Source organism: Nomia melanderi, chromosome 7, assembly GCF_051020985.1.
Source record: "Nomia melanderi isolate GNS246 chromosome 7, iyNomMela1, whole genome shotgun sequence".
NCBI classification, from domain to species: domain Eukaryota; kingdom Metazoa; phylum Arthropoda; class Insecta; order Hymenoptera; family Halictidae; genus Nomia; species Nomia melanderi.
Genome location: NC_135005.1, coordinates 5,992,237 through 6,010,189, shown reverse-complemented (window position 1 = coordinate 6,010,189; position 17,953 = coordinate 5,992,237). Strand labels below are relative to the sequence as shown.

Here is a 17,953-nt window from a genome sequence, read left to right as displayed (position 1 = left end):
TGAACACATGCGCACAGCTGACACTGGTAAAACGCTTAAAGCACTGCAATAAAATTGATCGTCGAATCCTGTTCCACATAGAACCGCAAAGAGTTAAGATCATTTTTCTAATCACGATCGATTCCTCTATCGAAACCAGTCTCATCGTATCTTCGCTTCACCGTTTCGTCGCGTTCTGCGGTATCTTCGTTCGCAGCCGGCGAATCGGCCACTGTCGAAAGTGAAAGGAAGCCGAAGAAATCAAGATGGATCGCGCGTTCGTTATTAACGCGGGCTTTTCTCGCTGCGTGCCGCACGCACCTCCGCCTTCTCTTCTTCCACTGGTTCAAGGACTCGCGGCGAGCGTGGCAGGCGATACACCCGGAGCCTCGATAGCATCTCTCGCGTCGCTGGATGACGAGTCGGACGAGGGGAAAAAATAAACAAGCAGCCGGACACCAAAAGAAGGAGGAGGAGGAGGAGGAGGAGGAAAAAAGAGGATGGCCCCGGTTGTCCCGATCAAGTGAACCGTGTTAACGTCAGGCCTGTTAACGGGGAGTCGAATTAGTATCGACGAGGGTGAATCGATCGTAGTCCCGTTCTTCCTTTTACTCCCCTGCCTCCTCTCTATCTTTCTTTTTCCTTTCGTTCGCGAATAGAAGAGTCGGTGTCAATCACGAATACGACGACACTGGGAAACAAAAGATACGGTTTTCAGGGTGCTGAGGATTGTTGAAAGGAAATGCAACCCTTTAACGCATCGACTGCAACGATGATCACTGATGACCAGTGCTTCCGGATTGCTCAAAAATAACTACGATACGTTGGATAATCAGTGTCTAATAAAAATGTTTAATACATCCTTCGGTTCAACCCTCCAACGACGTCTATCGCGAAATAATAGTGCCAATTAGAATGAGGTCTACTGTGTGGCATAGCGTTATAATTATTATTCTGCTGGGGTTGTACGCGTGAATTACTGTATAAGAAATTCAAGAAAAACTATTTTTGCCTGAACTTCTTTTATTTCGTTTCCACGACGGAAAGCGACCATAAAGCGAGCAGTTAATTAAGATATTAAAATAACTACACTATACTAGTTGATTATATTACATCGTATCTTCTGTATAAATATTATATTCGCTTTTTGGTCTATATAATCTATCATAATCAAGATACTCTTTTTTCTTATATTCTCGTAATCAGTTAGCGATTCGCGTCAAAAGCGAAAAAAGATGCCACCGGACAGCTGTTGACAGATAAACAACGAACTTGTCACTAACCGATGCCGTTAGAGGGATTCATCGCGTCTTTCGCGAAATACTTTCGGCATTCGGGGCCACGTTCCAGCCGGATTCCGTTATGTTTCCTTCCATAAACCCTAAACGACGGGCTTTTATAATCCGGCGTGCCGTTGCCCGCGAACGTCCCTCCTTAGTCTTTCCCCGCGCCCGTCCGGGCTTGTTATTAGGCTCTACCCGCGCGAACCGCCAGGCGCGGGCCCGGTTCGGTTACGCCGGGCCCAGGCCGCGCGGAGTATGCGAAACGGTCGTTAAGAGAAAGTACGTAGGTGTGCTTGTCCGGGAATCGTTGGATCTTTATGACGCGCGCCCCAGCGAGCAAGAGATTCCTCGCGAAGGAGTCTCAGTCGGCTCCCGCGGGAAACCGACGGCTGAGAAGAGTGCGAGGGGAACGATGACGGAAGTTGGGAGTTGGGGAAACGAATCTGCTGGGAAATGTGCTTGCGCAAGCCGTTATTGCTTTTTCTTTATGTCTGCCTGTATAGAAGCTGACGGACTGTAATGTAATGTAATGTAATGTAATGTAATGCAATTTAATGGAACTACTGGACAAGCTAATTGCAGTACCCGTCCAATAGAATGTGTATTACGCAATCGTAGATATACGATTTGATTTTTCCTACAGGGTTGCATATTGACCCCGAGTATCGCAACAACTCGGTACCTTCTTTTTCGACAGTCACTCAGTACGCAAGAATAATAAAACCGTTATGAAAACCAATTAAAACGATATTAAAATGAAACATTCCCATCATTACACCAGTAACCAACACCTTCGCGGTTTACGCGCCGACCATTGCGCGACGGAAAACGGCCCCCGGCGAGAAGGAGAGGGAACCGTCCGATTACGGGCTGTAATTCAATTCCTCCGCATATCGTACGATCGAACGATCAAACAAGACGCGTCTTGTCAGGTTAACGCACAATTAAAGTTATCGAAAATTTATTGACCGTATCGATGCCTTAGGTTGGAAGCCGTGATCAGTTTATCGACTGTCGAGCGTTTAAAGTCCGTCGAGTTTACGCGCGGGTCACGTTCGAACACGCGTCTCGTTTCAAAAACAAAACCGAAGGATCGAACGATCGAACAGTTTCAATAAAAACGGTACCACGTTATTGCGTAAGCTTAATCGTCTCGAACTCGGCGACTTCGGGTCGCCAGGATTGAATTAATCACCGTCACGGGGAAGTGCGACGATTAATGGATCACGCCTCGAGGACGCGTTGAAAATTACGAACGAACGTTCGATCTTATACCCGTTTAACGTCGCGCAGGAAATCAACACCGGTGCTAAAGCCGCGGCTAACGTGATTAGAAGGTAATCGACGAGCGAGCGATCGCAATTAATAAACCGCTCGCGTTCTCGCCGGCATTCCGCGTCGACGGGCCCAAGTAAGAAGAATGATCGCGTTCGCCGGTGACCCGGTTCGCGTCGACCCGGAATGTCCGGCGCGATTATCACTTTTTGCCGGAATCGATTGTATCGCGGGCAACCGTTCTCGTCCTGAGCGGCGAGCGCACGACAGCCGAATCATTCGGCCGTTATTACGCGTTATTAACTGCCCCCGCCGCGGCGTGACAAATTTGACAACCGGCGGGCCCTTTATTTGCCCGGTCAAGGTTCATTACGGCTCAGGACCGGGACCCCACTCATTATGCGTACCGTAGGCCCGTTAGCCCGGACGTATCGCGGTCACGCGAGACGAAACTTTAACGACCCCCTCGTTGCGTTGGCCCCGGACTGATTGTCCCGCGGAGATAAAAGGATCGGCCGGTGATGAAGTCGTTCGTCAAAAGTAATCGGGCAATAAGGCTCGACGTGTACCGTACGATTCACGCTGTACGCGACGCGACACGACGCGATGCAATGCTTGTTGTATCGAAGTACTCACGTAATTCGCGTTTTCTTCGGCCGGCTTCAGTGCGCGACGGTAAAAACGTCTCGAAGGCTTCGGTCACCGAAGCCGCTGATCAATTACCGCGCGTCCGCCAATTATGAAAGGTGTAATTACCGAGGATATTGTGCTAATCGTTGCATTATAAGAAATGCTTGATAAGTTACAATAGGACCCGCGAATACGGTTATTATCGATTCGTCGTGTTTCTTAACTCTGTATAGACTAAGCGAGACACGCTTGTAATTATCCTCGGTAATGGATGCCATCGCGTTCGAGAGAACAGCAGTTTAAGTATTTTCAATAATGTAAGCTTGTTTTCGGACATTCACCTGTTTCACCGTTCCGTATCAGGTTTCGATTTCTCGGCGCGTTTTACTTTAACCCATTCACTGCCAGCTACGAGGCATCTCGTGTTTGTGATATAAATTCGGATTAACTGCTACTTTTCACGACCGACAATTTTAGGAAAACAAAATAGATGATAATAGTAATATATAATAATTAATTATTTATAGTAAATAAATAAAGTAATAATTTTATTTCCCGTGGGATCAGCGTTTGGTACTCAAGACAGGATGTTTTTTAGTTTTCCGACAGCGAATGGGTTAATGAGATAATGTCGGCTGATTGATAATTTGAATCATCGGAATTTGCGCTTCAGAGTGTGTTAATCCGTGAATCCTCTCATTTCTATCGCAAAAAAGCTTTATGCGACGACAGAACTATTTCCCTTATTCCAGTTTTCATTAAATAATTTCCGAAACCAGAAATTCGCTCGAGGGTTCTAAGCTTAACGATGATTTTCATGGGCGACCTCCCACGCTCGCCGATAAAGCCAGCGCAACTCCGCCCTTTCCCACGGTACGTTATAAGATCGCTCGAATTGAAGCTCGTTAATTAAACTTCCAAATACGAGAAGACAGTTCTGAGATTGTTCCCCGCCTCGCGCACAAGCTATTATCTATAACCGTCCAAGATAGGACCGGAGTTAACCAGGTTTTCTAAATAGAAAAAAGTCCTAGCCGATCCAGCCGCGTCGCGGCACCTCAAAGGGCGTACCCGAAGCCGAGGAGGAGATAATTCGATGTTTATGCTAATCCGTGCTCACCACGAACAGAAGGTTTAATTTTTCTACAATGTCCAACCCATTACGCAATCCATGAATATCATTATTTTCAGATTTCACCGTTTCCCACAGTTCCGGCGGCGCGTGGATTATCAAGCCGTGTCATCTCGAAAGACTTTCGACCCGTCCCCCCACGCGCTCAAAAAATCACGAGGTTCAAGCGCGCTCGTGCAGATAGAGCGTCGTTACGCGGCGAAATAAAAAAAGGGAAAGGAAGAAAATAAGAAAGAGAGAGGAGAAAGAAAATGAAAAGAAAAAAAAGGACTCGGGACTATTTCCCGATTGGATTTCTGCCTTTCCGTTCTTTTTTCTCTTCCACCCGGTTTTTCTTTTTTTGTTTTAATTATTTCTACCGGACTCGCCGTCGCGCCGGGAAAAGTATTGTCGCGCTGCGTTTGTCCCGGGACCAAACCTTTCGGAGCAGCGTCCCGGTCCAGACTTTCGCGGTGCCTGTTGCTCCGTGTGCTATTGACCCTTTTTCACTACAGGTGAGCTGGGAGGGGCCTTGAACAGGTAGATACACCTAACCCGCGTACCGTAAGAATTGAGAGCCCCGTCTAACGGGTGTTCGTGTGTGAACGTCATTGTACTCTTTTTCTGGCTGGACCGCGGTTCTCGCGTCGCGCGCTGAGACAATGCTTCGAGAGACCTCGGGAAACGATGGAAATTTATGTTTTCAACATGAGTATATGTACGTCGATATCCAGGCAAAAAGAAGTTATAAGTATGAAGGTTTATGATGTATCATCGTAAATACGACGCGTAATATTCTATACGAAGCGTCGATGTACAGAATTTATTGCTGCTAGTTATTCTTTAACACCGTACAACCATCCTTTAAAATGTCAGTTTCCGATAGCGCCTTATTCAAGTAATTTAAAGTGATAAAGTTAGGTGATTCAACCTTTATATTCCTTAGCACTATACATAGAAAGATGAAGCACTATTTCGTTTAGTATAGAAATTGCTAATGTGTACCATAGAATCTAAACGAATAAACGATTTCCTCGTTTCAGCATCTAAAGTAAGTTTCTCGCGGTTGTCTGATGTATCACGTTCCTAATTTCACAAAGTTCAGTTGCAATACTCGAAATCGTTAGAAATATTTACCATATCAACGCGCTAACGTTCGAAGAACGAACCACGTTGCCAGACGCGTGTATAGCTTTCGGAGCCCTGGCCGGTTGGTGATGCCAGGCGGGTCTGGTATTTTTATAGCGTCACGGGATAAGCGTTTAGAATCCCCGGTAAACGGTCCGCAATTAATCTAAATGAAACTGGATGGTACCGTACGTCAGAGAGCAGAAGCAATTAGAGACTAGCTATCTGGGGCTGGGATCTCAGCAGAAGAAAAAGTCACCCGGTATGTGGCATGGTACGATGCTGTGTAGATACGAACCAAGAGCGAGCATAAGGTGCAGAAACTACCATACATGCCCTTGCACGGTGCTCGCGTTACGACACAGTGCCGTGAGCTCTCTCTCTCTCTCTCTCTCTCTCTCTCCCTCTCTCCCTCTCTCCCTCATTCTCTCTCTCTCTCTCTCTCTCTCTCTCTCTCTCTCTCTCTCTCTCTCCCTCATTCTCTCTCTCTCTCTCTCTCTCTCTCTCTCTCTCTCTCTCTCTCTCTCTCTCTCTCTCTCTCTCTCTCTCTCTCCCTCATTCTCTCTCTCTCTCTCTCTCTCTCTCTCTCTCTCTCTCTCTCTCTCTCTCTTTCTCCCTCCCTCCCTCTCTCTCTCTCTCTCTCTCTCTCTCTCTCTCCCTCCCTCTCCCTCTCCCTCTCATTTTCTTTCATTCTCTCTCCTGCGTGCGCGTGTGCACACTTCAGCATCGTTATACCGTTCGTCGTATCGTTATGGCCATTAACTACATTGTGCGCGGAAAGTGTTTCCTATAATGGATTCCCTGTTGTTTATTAACGACACGGTTTATTAACGCTCCTCGCAACCTTCGGCTTCACACTCTTTATCGCGGCGTTAACCAGCTTGAATTACATCCGCTGTTTGATTTCGTTCGATCGATGGGCACCTCGGGCTGATCGAACCCCGTCCGGAACAAGGTAAGAAGGATCGATGTTGGTCGATTTATGTTACTCGATTCGGAGAGCCGGTAATCGTTACAGTGCAACAAGATAGGGGAGAGCGTGTGGGGTGTAAAACTGAACAGTACTTTTTGTTCGCTTATTTAGCGATCGACATCAATAGAGGTTCGTAGAAGATTGTTGAAGATCTGCTCGTGTAATTGTATTATCGCAGGGAATGGAAATTGTGAAGAATTAGCGTTGAAGGTTTCTTAGAAAGACGACTCGCAGTAATGATCGATTTTGGAATGGATATAGCGTGGAATTTCTATTGCTATCTTCACTTCTATTGCTATCTATACTGCTATTGGCAACTTTCGATTAATCCGAATCTTGGTATCACACCGACATTTACGCAAGTTAAAATGTAACACGTTCTTCTTCGGTACATAAAATTAATTGGTAAATCATACTTTCTGCAAAGTATGCCATCTGATCACATGAACGACGGGAGGTTGACTAAGCTTCCCATAGGTTCGATAATATTTTCACTTTGCTAGATATACCGCAATGAACACACGAAATCCATAGTTCGTTTATTACACACTCTTATCAGAGTTCTGCATCAGTGCATTAGATCACAAGACTATATCGTAAAGTTCACATTCCGTTTACAAATTTAACAAACAACCACCGGCAGTTAATAATTACGCGAAACGATAATACAACCGAAACATCGACGGTTCACGTGAGCCTCTCAAAAAGAAGTTTCAATTATCGATATCCGCCAAACGAATTCAGTGCTGTTATCAATCGTTAACGCGAAAGATCGTAAAAAGCCTCTATTCCTTTGCTCCTCGTTGGAAAATACAATAACACCGGTTTCATTTGGAATCACGCCTATCGCGTGTCGCCCTGTTTCACTTGTCTGACGAGGGCACAGAGAAATCCGATCAAATGGACACAATTCTGCTCTTCAACGTCCGAGATTTCATTATCGCGGCGATTATGGGGATCCACGTAGAGCTTGCGCAAATATTTTCAGTGAACAATTTCGCTATCGAGGAAAAACGAAAAAGGAAAAGAAAGAAGATCGATGCACCACGATGGTACGGCATCGTTGAAGAAAGAGACTACGGCAGCAGGATAGGAATGGGGAATAGGAACGCGTAGGAATTAGAATCGACAGGTTGCTTGTTTGGCGGCGCGCGTGGAAACCGCAATATTCCAGAAGCGGGTGCAAAAACTGCGATTGCCCGAGGAGGGATCGGGATCTGGTCCGGGAGTTGAGTGCAAAATGATAAAAGGTCGTGAAGCGGGCTTGTATAACCGGAACGACGAGCGAAGCAGCCTGCGTCCGATCGGATCGAATCGGATGAGAGATCGCGGGGCGAGTACGAAAGAATTGGATCTCATCCGAGAGTAAGAGAGGGAGAGGGTGACCGTCGCTTCTGCATAATAAACGTAAAAGGAAGCGAGCAGAAGGGAATGGCGGGCCCGACAAAGTGGCAACCTGTAAAAAGCGATACACGCGTGAAAAAAAGGAACATGACGATCCTTAACGAAGCGTTCTGTTGAATAGACCGATTGAATTAGCGTGTCGCTCGATGCTCGATCTTTCGCCCCATGGGCCGGCGTAATTACGAAATGGAAATTTACAGCGACTCATCGCCTCGATGTTTACGGGGTAGAAACACAAGCTGATTGTGTCTTGTATACTTTGTAGAGTTTGAAGACAACAATAGTAGATTCGCTATGAATGTGTCGGACGTAGATATTCATAGATAACCTGTTCGAAGCACTCTCTTAACTTTTATCTTATCTTTACTAGAAATGTGTAAGAATACTTATATTTCAGTAAATGTCATTTCAAACTGATAAACGTGGATGTAAACGAGGTCGGTCGAGGATTGAATGATGCAAGATAACCGCGATACACTGCCGGTGTCGATTAGCTTCTGCTTGGACGCGATTATCTTGCGTTTCCTGTATCGATATGCTTTCAGCTAGATGCGCTTATGCAATGGAAATAATAACTATTATGAATAATTATGCATGATCGCGCGATCCCGGATTGACGGGTGCTCGTTTCGAAGCTTCTTCGAGCGGTTTCTCGCGTTATCGCGGAACTATCTCGTCGGTCTGAATTCCATTGGACGACGATTCGCGTTTTCGAAATGAGAATTCGCCGAATAAAAGCATTCTCGACCAGGATGCTAAGGGAGCTGGCCTCGAAGTCCGGTGCCGAAGGGGCGATAACCAGATCGGGTCGGCGGAGGCTCGAAGGAAACACACAGCTGCGTTAAGCCTGTAAGTAACGTAAACCGTTCTGCCGGGAATCGTCACGCGGAGTCTGGCCCCCTGTGCAAAACGCGCGAGAGGGATAAATAAAAAATCGCGCGAAAGGGATAAATAAGAAATCACGCGATACTAAAATCGAACGGCTGAGGGGCGCAACAGCGTTCTGATCACAGTATTTATGCGACGGGATTATCACGCCGGAGCGGTATCTATTACTATTGGCGCCTACTTATTGCCCCATCCCTCGCGGCTTTTGTAAAATCTACGGAAGTGAAGGTCGGACGCAGGAATATTTTCCGTGATAAGCGATCCACAACCGATGCGTTCCGATCAATGAAACGTCGTAGAAAAACTTGCAAGCGGACGCTGTCTACCGTTCGACTATTCAGGAATCGCGTCTGGTTACAATAGAACCCGTATCTACGGATGACAATGGTCACGATACTTCTGCGATCATCGGTGACGATGTCCACTGATTTTTGTAATCGATTATCACTACAATTTCTCTACTGGAGATCGCCATTTCACCCGTGAATTTCGATTAGTAAATTTAAACTAAGCGATTTATTACTCCTAATACTTCGATGTTCCATGGTCGTGCAAGGTCGCGATCGAAGTTTCCCTTCGCCAGATATTGGACGTCCTCAAACAATGTTTGTCGATCGATGAAGTTCGAACAGCACGCGTCGCATGGTCGATCGTTTCGCGGTAAACGCCAACCTGTTTCCGTGTTTCGTGTTTATCCGCTTGCGACCGTTGCTGCCACGATCCAGACTGGAAATAGTATCGAAAGACGCTCGGCGGGAGGCCCGAGTTTCCAATATCGTGTCTCGTACACCTGTTCTCTCTCTCTCTCTCTCTCTCTCTCTCTTTCTCTTTCTCTTTTTCTGTTTAAGCGTCCGGTTTCGTTAAATTCGTTATTTCGTAATCCGCACGCGCCTTTCCCGCGGCGCCGCGACGCACGTGCGCCGATGCCGCAACGCGACATGCGGGGCCCTCGGTCCCGGCCCGGCCCGGTTCGGCTCTAGGCCCAGTCCAGGCCCGACTCGACTTCTCCGTGGCTCTGCGCAACGTCGCGGATAATCAGCAACAGGATACGAATACCTAGAACCCAGGGAAAAAAGCAAACGATAGCTATCTAGCGGATTAAATTGAAGTAATTTTCCGTTGACCGGACCGCGCCAATGTCTTATCGATATTAATATTTCAGGGAATGTTGTCGCGCCAAATGTTTTTCATCATTGCTACCGCTTTTTTGGTTGTAATCGTTGATTGAACGCGCGAAAGTGTGCCATGGATTTTTGATTAATTGTAACTTAATTCGATTGTGGTTATCGGCAGTGTACAATGTATTCAATACGCAATAGAGCTATCAACTTTCTTCGCGTCCCGGAAGTTATTTTCTACTTCGATGGATTTCATAAGTCCGAAGATAGTCGTCTAATTGGTTTTATGAGCCTCGTAATCGTTTAATTAGTGTTGCAACTCCGTAGAAAATTGCCGGAATGTTTGGAGTTTAATTCAATTTCGGAATCTCATCGATTATTATACTACAACGGTGATGAAGAGATCAAGATGACCTTGAAGATACGGCGAACACTGCCTTGAGAAAAGATTTCTCGTTTCGTTTTCAGAACGAACACTTTTGATTCCTAACGATCGTCTCGATTCTCGTGAAATCTCAGCGCCGTAAATCTCCGACTAAATCCCTGATTTCCGTTTCCGTCGATCGCAGGCGTCCTTCTCGAACGAACACGGCTCGTAAATAGTCGCGTTTCAACGGCGCACAGAGCCTCTATCGCGGCTACCGTAGGCGAGCGCATGCAAAGCATCGCGACGGGTGCATCGGGCGCAACCCGAGTCACGTTCACGCTCAATGCACCTGTGTAAACGTTAACCGGCCCGTGCGGAGTTATTATCGCAGCGTTAAGTCGTCCATTCGCGGGAAGTTACCTGCGTTACGCGAAATTAATTCTCGCTGTAATGGAGGAACGGCCGATCCGTGCGTCGGGGAAACGTCCCATAAAATAATCGCGAGTTAGGATTGACGAGCCCATCGCGATTATAATTTATCTTCGCGTTCTAACCTCGGGACGCCTTGAAATGCCGGAAGCGGGACGGGTTCGCGTGGGACGGATTTTTGAAAATGGCAGATTGCTAGCATCAGTACCTTTGTCAACTCTTTTGTTCTATTGTATCGATTTCGTATAAATATACCATTCGTTTCCACGAAAATTAACGCTAAATTTACGAACACTGGTTCTAAACTTTATTCTATTGTTCCCAGAAAAATGGGTGGTCACTTATGATGTTTTGGGCATTAACTCATTTAGTACCAAGTTTTTACATAAACCGAAATTGATCGTATTGATAAAAACGTGACACAACCACTTTTTTCTTTTGCGAACTAGACATTGACATCGGGATGTTCGTGATAACGAAAATAACAAGTAATGGGCAGTGTGCAAAAATAGTATTGCTAAGTAAGATTTTATTATTGTACAAAATTCGTCATTCATTTGCGGAGAAGTATAATGTTCCAAATGATAACCTTGTGGCGAAATGGATTAAAGTTAAAATAGAGAATCAGAGTAATTAAAATCGTCGCAGAGTTTTAACAAGTAATGTCTATGCAATTTAATATCTATCAAACTGGCGGGTTCCTTGTATCTAATGGACATTAATTACCCTTAATTCGATTCCTCAATTTAATTAAAAATTGTATCGAGCCGGTTGAATTTCGATGCTCGTTTAATTATATTTCGTGATTATCTTCTGAAAAGTAACTGCGCGTTTCGCGGTCACTGTGTCCGAAAAAGCGGGCGCACGCGAGATCATCCGATCGGCTCCGGTTATTCGATGCGCGGCGCGAATCGCCGGCGAAACCTAGGCTGAATTTCGGAAAGCGGTAAGAGCGACAGGTGCGCTCGATCAATACGGTGAAAGGGATTGGCGGTCGTTGTGGCGGCGTCACAAAAACGCGTTAATTCGTGCCTGGAGCCCCCGGATAATAGGCTTCGCCGATAAGAAAGACGCGCACGATCTCCTCGTCGGCTATTAATTAACCGCTCCAGGAAATCCGTCGGTCGTCACGCACGTACGTGCTTCACGGCGAATCGTAATTCATTTTTTTCACGCGAAAGCAACTAATGTCAACCACGGAAAAAAACGATTCGTGTGTACGCGTTAGTTATATTGTGTGTACACTCGTCTAGATTCGGTTTTCGAGCTTACGCCACTATATTATAACAAACACGATCTTTTGATTTTACATTTTTTCTGATACGGCAAGACATTGTTTAACACTAAGCTAACGAAACGCGTTAATTTGACGGACATTAGATTTTATAAATATTAGGTAAATATTTACGCTGATTTTGATTGATGCAATTACATAAGTAAATATTCTAATTATCCATTTTTAAACTTTTAATTGCCAAAACCTAAATACACGAATGTCAATTTTTGTAGGAACAATAGGATAAACTGTACAATGAATGTCCGTAAATCTAATGTTAATGCTACACTAATTAATACTTCTTGGATATACCGTGGTTTCTTTTTACTTTTAGAAAAGTAATTAAGTAAAAGTATGCTTCATTATTCCTATTCACTGCGTTCTAAGGGGATTTCATTTAATGCTTCGTCTTCTAAGAACATACTTTGATATCTTTTTTATCAAGAAACAGAAATTGTCGCGTCAAACACGAAATATTATGTACATCTTTGACAACTGTGAACATTTCGGTTGTCCATACGAGAATAATCGATTCGCCGGGGGTACATACTTGAAAACCGATTCCTTTCGCTTCAAGGAAATTCACTTTCGAGAATTCTCTTTGTCGATGCCGATTATCGGGACACCGTCCTCCGGCAGAACCAGTTCGCGGCGATAGTTGTTACTTATGAGATACCCCAGTATCTGGATTACCTGTCAGATACTCGGGAAAACAAGAATTAGGCACCTGCATAATCATTTTAAACTAAACGTCTTTACTTTTGTACAAGTGCTGCTGCAAGTACTGATGATAAGATACGATAGTCACTTTGATTAGAGATTAGTAATTCACGTCTAAAGGTACCTATTCTACCGCAATTGTCCACGTGGCGGTGGGTGGGCCTCGCGCGAAACCTAGCCGCCTAGAACCGGAGACACCTTCCGACCGTTAGAATACATTAATAAAAACGAGCGTATTATACAGGACGTTACGTCACCGCGCACGGTTTCGAAAGTTTCCTTAGAAAACGTTCGGGTTCCGCGGAGCACCTGCCGACTTTATCCGACGTTCTTGGATTTGTCATCAAGGTCTCGCAAAGCTTAACACCGCCGAGAATCGAACGATCAAGAAGCAACGGAGAAAAAGAGAAAGAGAGACAGAGAGAAGGATTGACTTTGGAAGAGAAAGGTGGGACAAGCAGGACAACGAGAGACAGAGTGGAAAAGAAATGCGACGCGATGGAAAAAGCTGTACCCGTAGGAGGATTAAAGTCTACGGAGGCTCCTCCGGAATCCCACGGTACTTAATATCTCACGGTGAACCATAAATAATCGACGGATGGTCGGTTCCGTGGCGCACGATACCCGAAATTCAGCTCCGTGGCCCGGCATCGGCTACGGGGTGAGATGGCAGCGGCGTTCGCAATTAAAAAACGATTTAAATGCTAATGGTAGCGTGTAATTAACGCGAGTCACACGCGAACGGCTCTCCCCTCCGCACCCACCGAGCTCTTTCAACGGTCGTCGATTATTATTTCAAGAGGCCGGACGGGGGTTGAAAACCGGCGTCGAAGGGAATATATATCGATTTCACGTGGCGCACGTCGAAACCGTCGATGGATCTGTGATGAATCACTCCGCGGGCACGAAATCCGGCTACGCGTGGACCCTGCGGATCGTTAATAAAAGTCGTCTCGGCCAGTGCTGCCCGGTGATCTCTTGCTCATTTATTATTGCGTTTCGTCGGGTTTCGACTCGTTTCCGATACGCTTTGCAATGAATGTACATTGAGGACGTTGGTTAGTAGTTTACTTGTCTACTGTGGCGCATGTGGCTCGGAGGTCCGACATAGTAATTTGTGGCGTTCCGAATCGGAGTATTTCGCGAATGTTATGTTCGTCGCAACACACGGATGCTAACGCATTGTATGCATATATAAACGCGCTAGGCTACATGCCCCTTGTTATAGGTGTGGTGCCAAAGGATTGCTAGAAAACAGTGAGCGACGAGAGACACCGAGGGCAAATGGACAGTGTGAACGGTACAATAAGACCATTGTCGATGCGCTGACCACAACCGTTGCCGCACAAGACCCGCGCAGATCAGAAGGATACAGGGTGCCATAAACATGATGCCTAACAAGAGCATCAATACTACATTGATGAAAGCGTTGATCAGCAGTGATACGAAGACGGTAGCCGAAGGGCCGATACTGAGCGCTGAACGAGAAAAATATAGACCGGCTGGATCTAACCGCATTACGGGAGGAAATCAGCAAACATATCACGAAAGACCAAGCAGCACAGAAAGAGCGGTCCGATCGCATAAGGCGCGATGCTCGCAAATACGTGAAGGATGAACTGATGTTGCTCCAGATCACCAGCGAGCCGTCAGCAGGGAGCAGCCGGAAGTTGCTAATGCGAGAGACCGTTCCGAATACGGACTGTCCTGCCGAACGACCGGTACGAGGTAGAGGGCCTGCGAGAAGGGGTGAAGCGAATACGGATGGTCACCGCCGCCGGCAGGGTCAAGTCGTGGATCACTTTCCGAGGGGATGAGCTCGGCTACGCGTGACTAATGTATCTCGTATTATAGGTGTAATCCAATGGTGGTGGACAACCATCATGTATATAGTATAAAATCTCATGTTCCGTCGAATCTGTTATAGCAGGTAGCCAAGAAGCCCCAAGTGTAACGACGCTTAGGGGCGAGAGGGTGACCATACGAACAACGATGACAGTCGCGAGTGTTAGCCTGACAAACGTATCGAGCACGGCAAGGCGCCGAGCACGGCAAGGCCGCGAATAAAGGGACCTGGTTCGACAACAGGCAAGGATGATTGCAAACGGTGACTCCTTAGCGGGCATCTCAGGTTAACAGTGATCTCGAACGAACACTAGCGGTGTCTATGCAGAGACGTGGTGGTCCTTCAAGGGTACCTTGTGTACCCTGGGCCAGGTTGTCCAACCGATACCCTGCCAATGTGATAACATTATCAGCTGGATAACGTCTCTGCGAGACAAGATCGCAAATGCCAGGGACGGGTACTACGATGTGGTACCCGAGGCATAACCACAAACGGTGCCAAAGGGCATCTCAGGTCTGAAATGCTGAGCATGGGTGTCAGGAAGCACACTAGGCATGACTTTAACTGTGCACGGGTACATCAGGTCAACGCAGCCTCAAACGGACACCGTATTCTAGGGAGAAGTGCGGTAATCATAAGGGTGCACCGGTGCATTCCTGGACTGATACTGTCATAAGATTTGTCACGGATTGTTGTGGGCACTGTCATTTGTGATGTCAACAAATGTCAAGCATACGAACCGCGGACCGCGGTATCCCTTGGCATAGGCTGTAAGCGGTGCGCAAACATCTCAAATCAACACTTAGACGGACACGTGTCTCAAGAAGAGAGGTGGTGGTCTCGAAGAAGGGTCGGATTGTGCCCTGGACTGTCTGGAATCCACGAGTCGTCGTAGAAAGTGCGACGACATTGCGATACGGCGGTATATTGTATATTTTGCTTCAAGTAGAGTCACGACGTATCGAAATGGAAAGTTTGAGGACAGATCTATTGTCAGTGAATGTAAGATAATTTTAGTGAAGGGAAACTCGAACGCTGATCGTCTGCGTTTCGTCAATCGGTGCTCTCTTAAGGGAAAGCGCCCCCGAGTCTCGAGGCGCAATAAATAGTGCGAGAGCTACGCTGACAAAAAGGGATCCTCTGGTTAAACAACACCCTGTCCAAGGCATTCTTCTTGTAACTTCCAAGCGAGGAACATCAAATTAAAAGAAGTAATATTCGAATCAAGTTTGTACCATCCCATTATTCAGCCCACAAAATCGTGTCTTACACATAGGTGAATCGAACTTAGATGCATTGTCTGACGTTAGGAGAATTGCTTTAAAGCGACATACAGAGCTATCTTCGATTAATCGATCAAAGATAGAAGCATTGTGAATTAACGTTCTCCTCGCAGCTCCGCTGTAAACGTACCCTATGGGAGCGCGCACAAGGGCAGGTCCCTTTTGGCACTGGTTTATTGCGGATTATATAATGGCGATTGCATGTTCGATAAGGTTTTTTGTCCCGGGTCGCCAGATAGAAGGTCTTGGTTGCTCATCGGGCCGCAGAGCGAGGAAGTCGCGCGATCTATCGGTCGGAGGGACCGCGGTCGTATATTTTCGAGGCTGGATAAGGCGTGGGCCCACTCTGGACCACTTATCGCGCCGTGCCGGCTCGTATTATTTTAATTAATGAATACTCAATCGGCGCCGATTGACAAGCAGCGATAACTGTTATTACGATTTTTACACGCACGGGTGCCGGGGACTACGTGTCGTCGTGATATCCCGCGATAACTCACGGGCCCCGCACAAATGGAATCGTGGGACCACTTAGGCCCCGAGAAACCGTTCAGACGAGCCGGCCGAAGCAGAGATGAGACCATTCCATGGAACTTGATTTTCCCTGTGCTTTTCATCGCATCTTGCCACGGACGTGGCCCGCGACGTGACGCATCGAACATGTCCCGCTAATCAGTGGCGAGCCCTGTTCGGTGAAAGGCGACTCGCAGCCGCGTTTAACGACGCGTCTCCTTTCGTCGCGACTTCGCTCGTTATCTTTACGGGATGTTTCAATTAGTCCCATCGACGTCAACGACTTTAACGTAGGTGAAGTCTCGCGGAATGCCGCGGTTATTTGGAATGATTATACAATAATTTAGAGTTTACAATGATATGATTCTTTAAAATGGTTTTATTATATTTTAGAATAGTTCTATCAATATGTTATATTAATGACATAATATTAACATCGGTTTATTGCAAAGATTGGTTAGCAATTCGTCGACTTACCGAAACTTCCCAATTTTCCCTAACAACGCAACGAATCTCCAAAATAATTCTCTGGAGAACTTTCGGATGAACAAATTGCTATATTCAGCACTCTCTCATTAGAATTTTACGCGGAGGATCACCTGCCAGCGGCTACATACCGCGCACTCGTCCGTACGCAGTACAGTTTGACGCGACCGATGAACGCGGGTTTCGATCGCCGCTGTCGATTAATTGACACCGCCGAGAGAATACGATTCGTCCCGGTAATCCTCCATCTGCCGCTCGCCGGGACATCGATAGTCCGTCTTTCCGAGGCTCCTCTGACTCGACGCTTTTTCGTCTCGCATAAAATCTCGCCTCGTTTTTCGGGACAAGGTGACGCCGCGACGCGACGGAGCGTACGGCAAAGGAAAGGAAGAAAGGGAAGGAACCGCGCGTCGCGTCGCGTCGTCTGTTTCGATCAAGATCTTTGAAACGCAACTTTAGCGAAGGTCCACGCCCGTTTCGCCACGAGGTATTCGGAGGGTACGTTTTTCGAGTAAACCTCGAGCCGCAATTTAACGCGAGGCAGAGGTACCACTGAAGAAAGCGGAATAACTGGTTCCAAGGGTGGTTACGGCTAATGTCGAGTTGCTGCATAAATCCCTTCTGTCTGTTCCTCGTTACTAATACCACTAAGGAAGTGGAAAATTGAGCCGACAAGTATAGAGCGCGATTCTAATGGATATTTATCAAGTGTCGTAACTTTTGCAGTGAACTCAATGTGTTAACACTGCAACGCACTGTTAACACGCAAATTGGAATAAGTGGACTACTCGCAGAAGCATCGGGTGTACTTTTCCCGGTACGATTTTCTAGGCAACGTATGTTTCATTCTGTTACTACTGTTTTTCCACTTGCTGCAAACACCTAGTCATTTTGTAAAGAAATTGGAGTTTTGAAAACAGAGAATCGGGATACAGATTTGTATCATCGAGTCAACCAAAGTCGACATAGAGTCTTAGCATATAATTGCGAATAAGCGCTAAATCGTTGAATTCTACGAATCTGATCGGACGATCGCGAATCGCGTTTATGTTTCAACCTAATAAACGGTTCCATTTATTAGACAGGTTGGACTAATCGAACGCGCGCAGGTGGTCGTCGCGTATCCGCTGATGGTCGATCTGTGTAGAACAAGGGGGCAGCTTCGCCCTTTGACCCTGCTGAGCCTGGGGCCCGCGGTCCCCGATCGTTTTTCAAATACCTTGCCCTTTCGTTTTCGTTCCACG

At 46.5% G+C, this 17,953-nt stretch overlaps 1 protein-coding gene across 2 annotated transcripts in view; it reads left to right on the top strand.

Moving 5' to 3' along the window:
• Positions 1–17,953, top strand: part of klu (zinc finger protein klumpfuss) — a 346,064-nt gene that overhangs the window by 100,397 nt on the left and 227,714 nt on the right. The gene's annotated exons all lie outside the window — the stretch shown is intronic.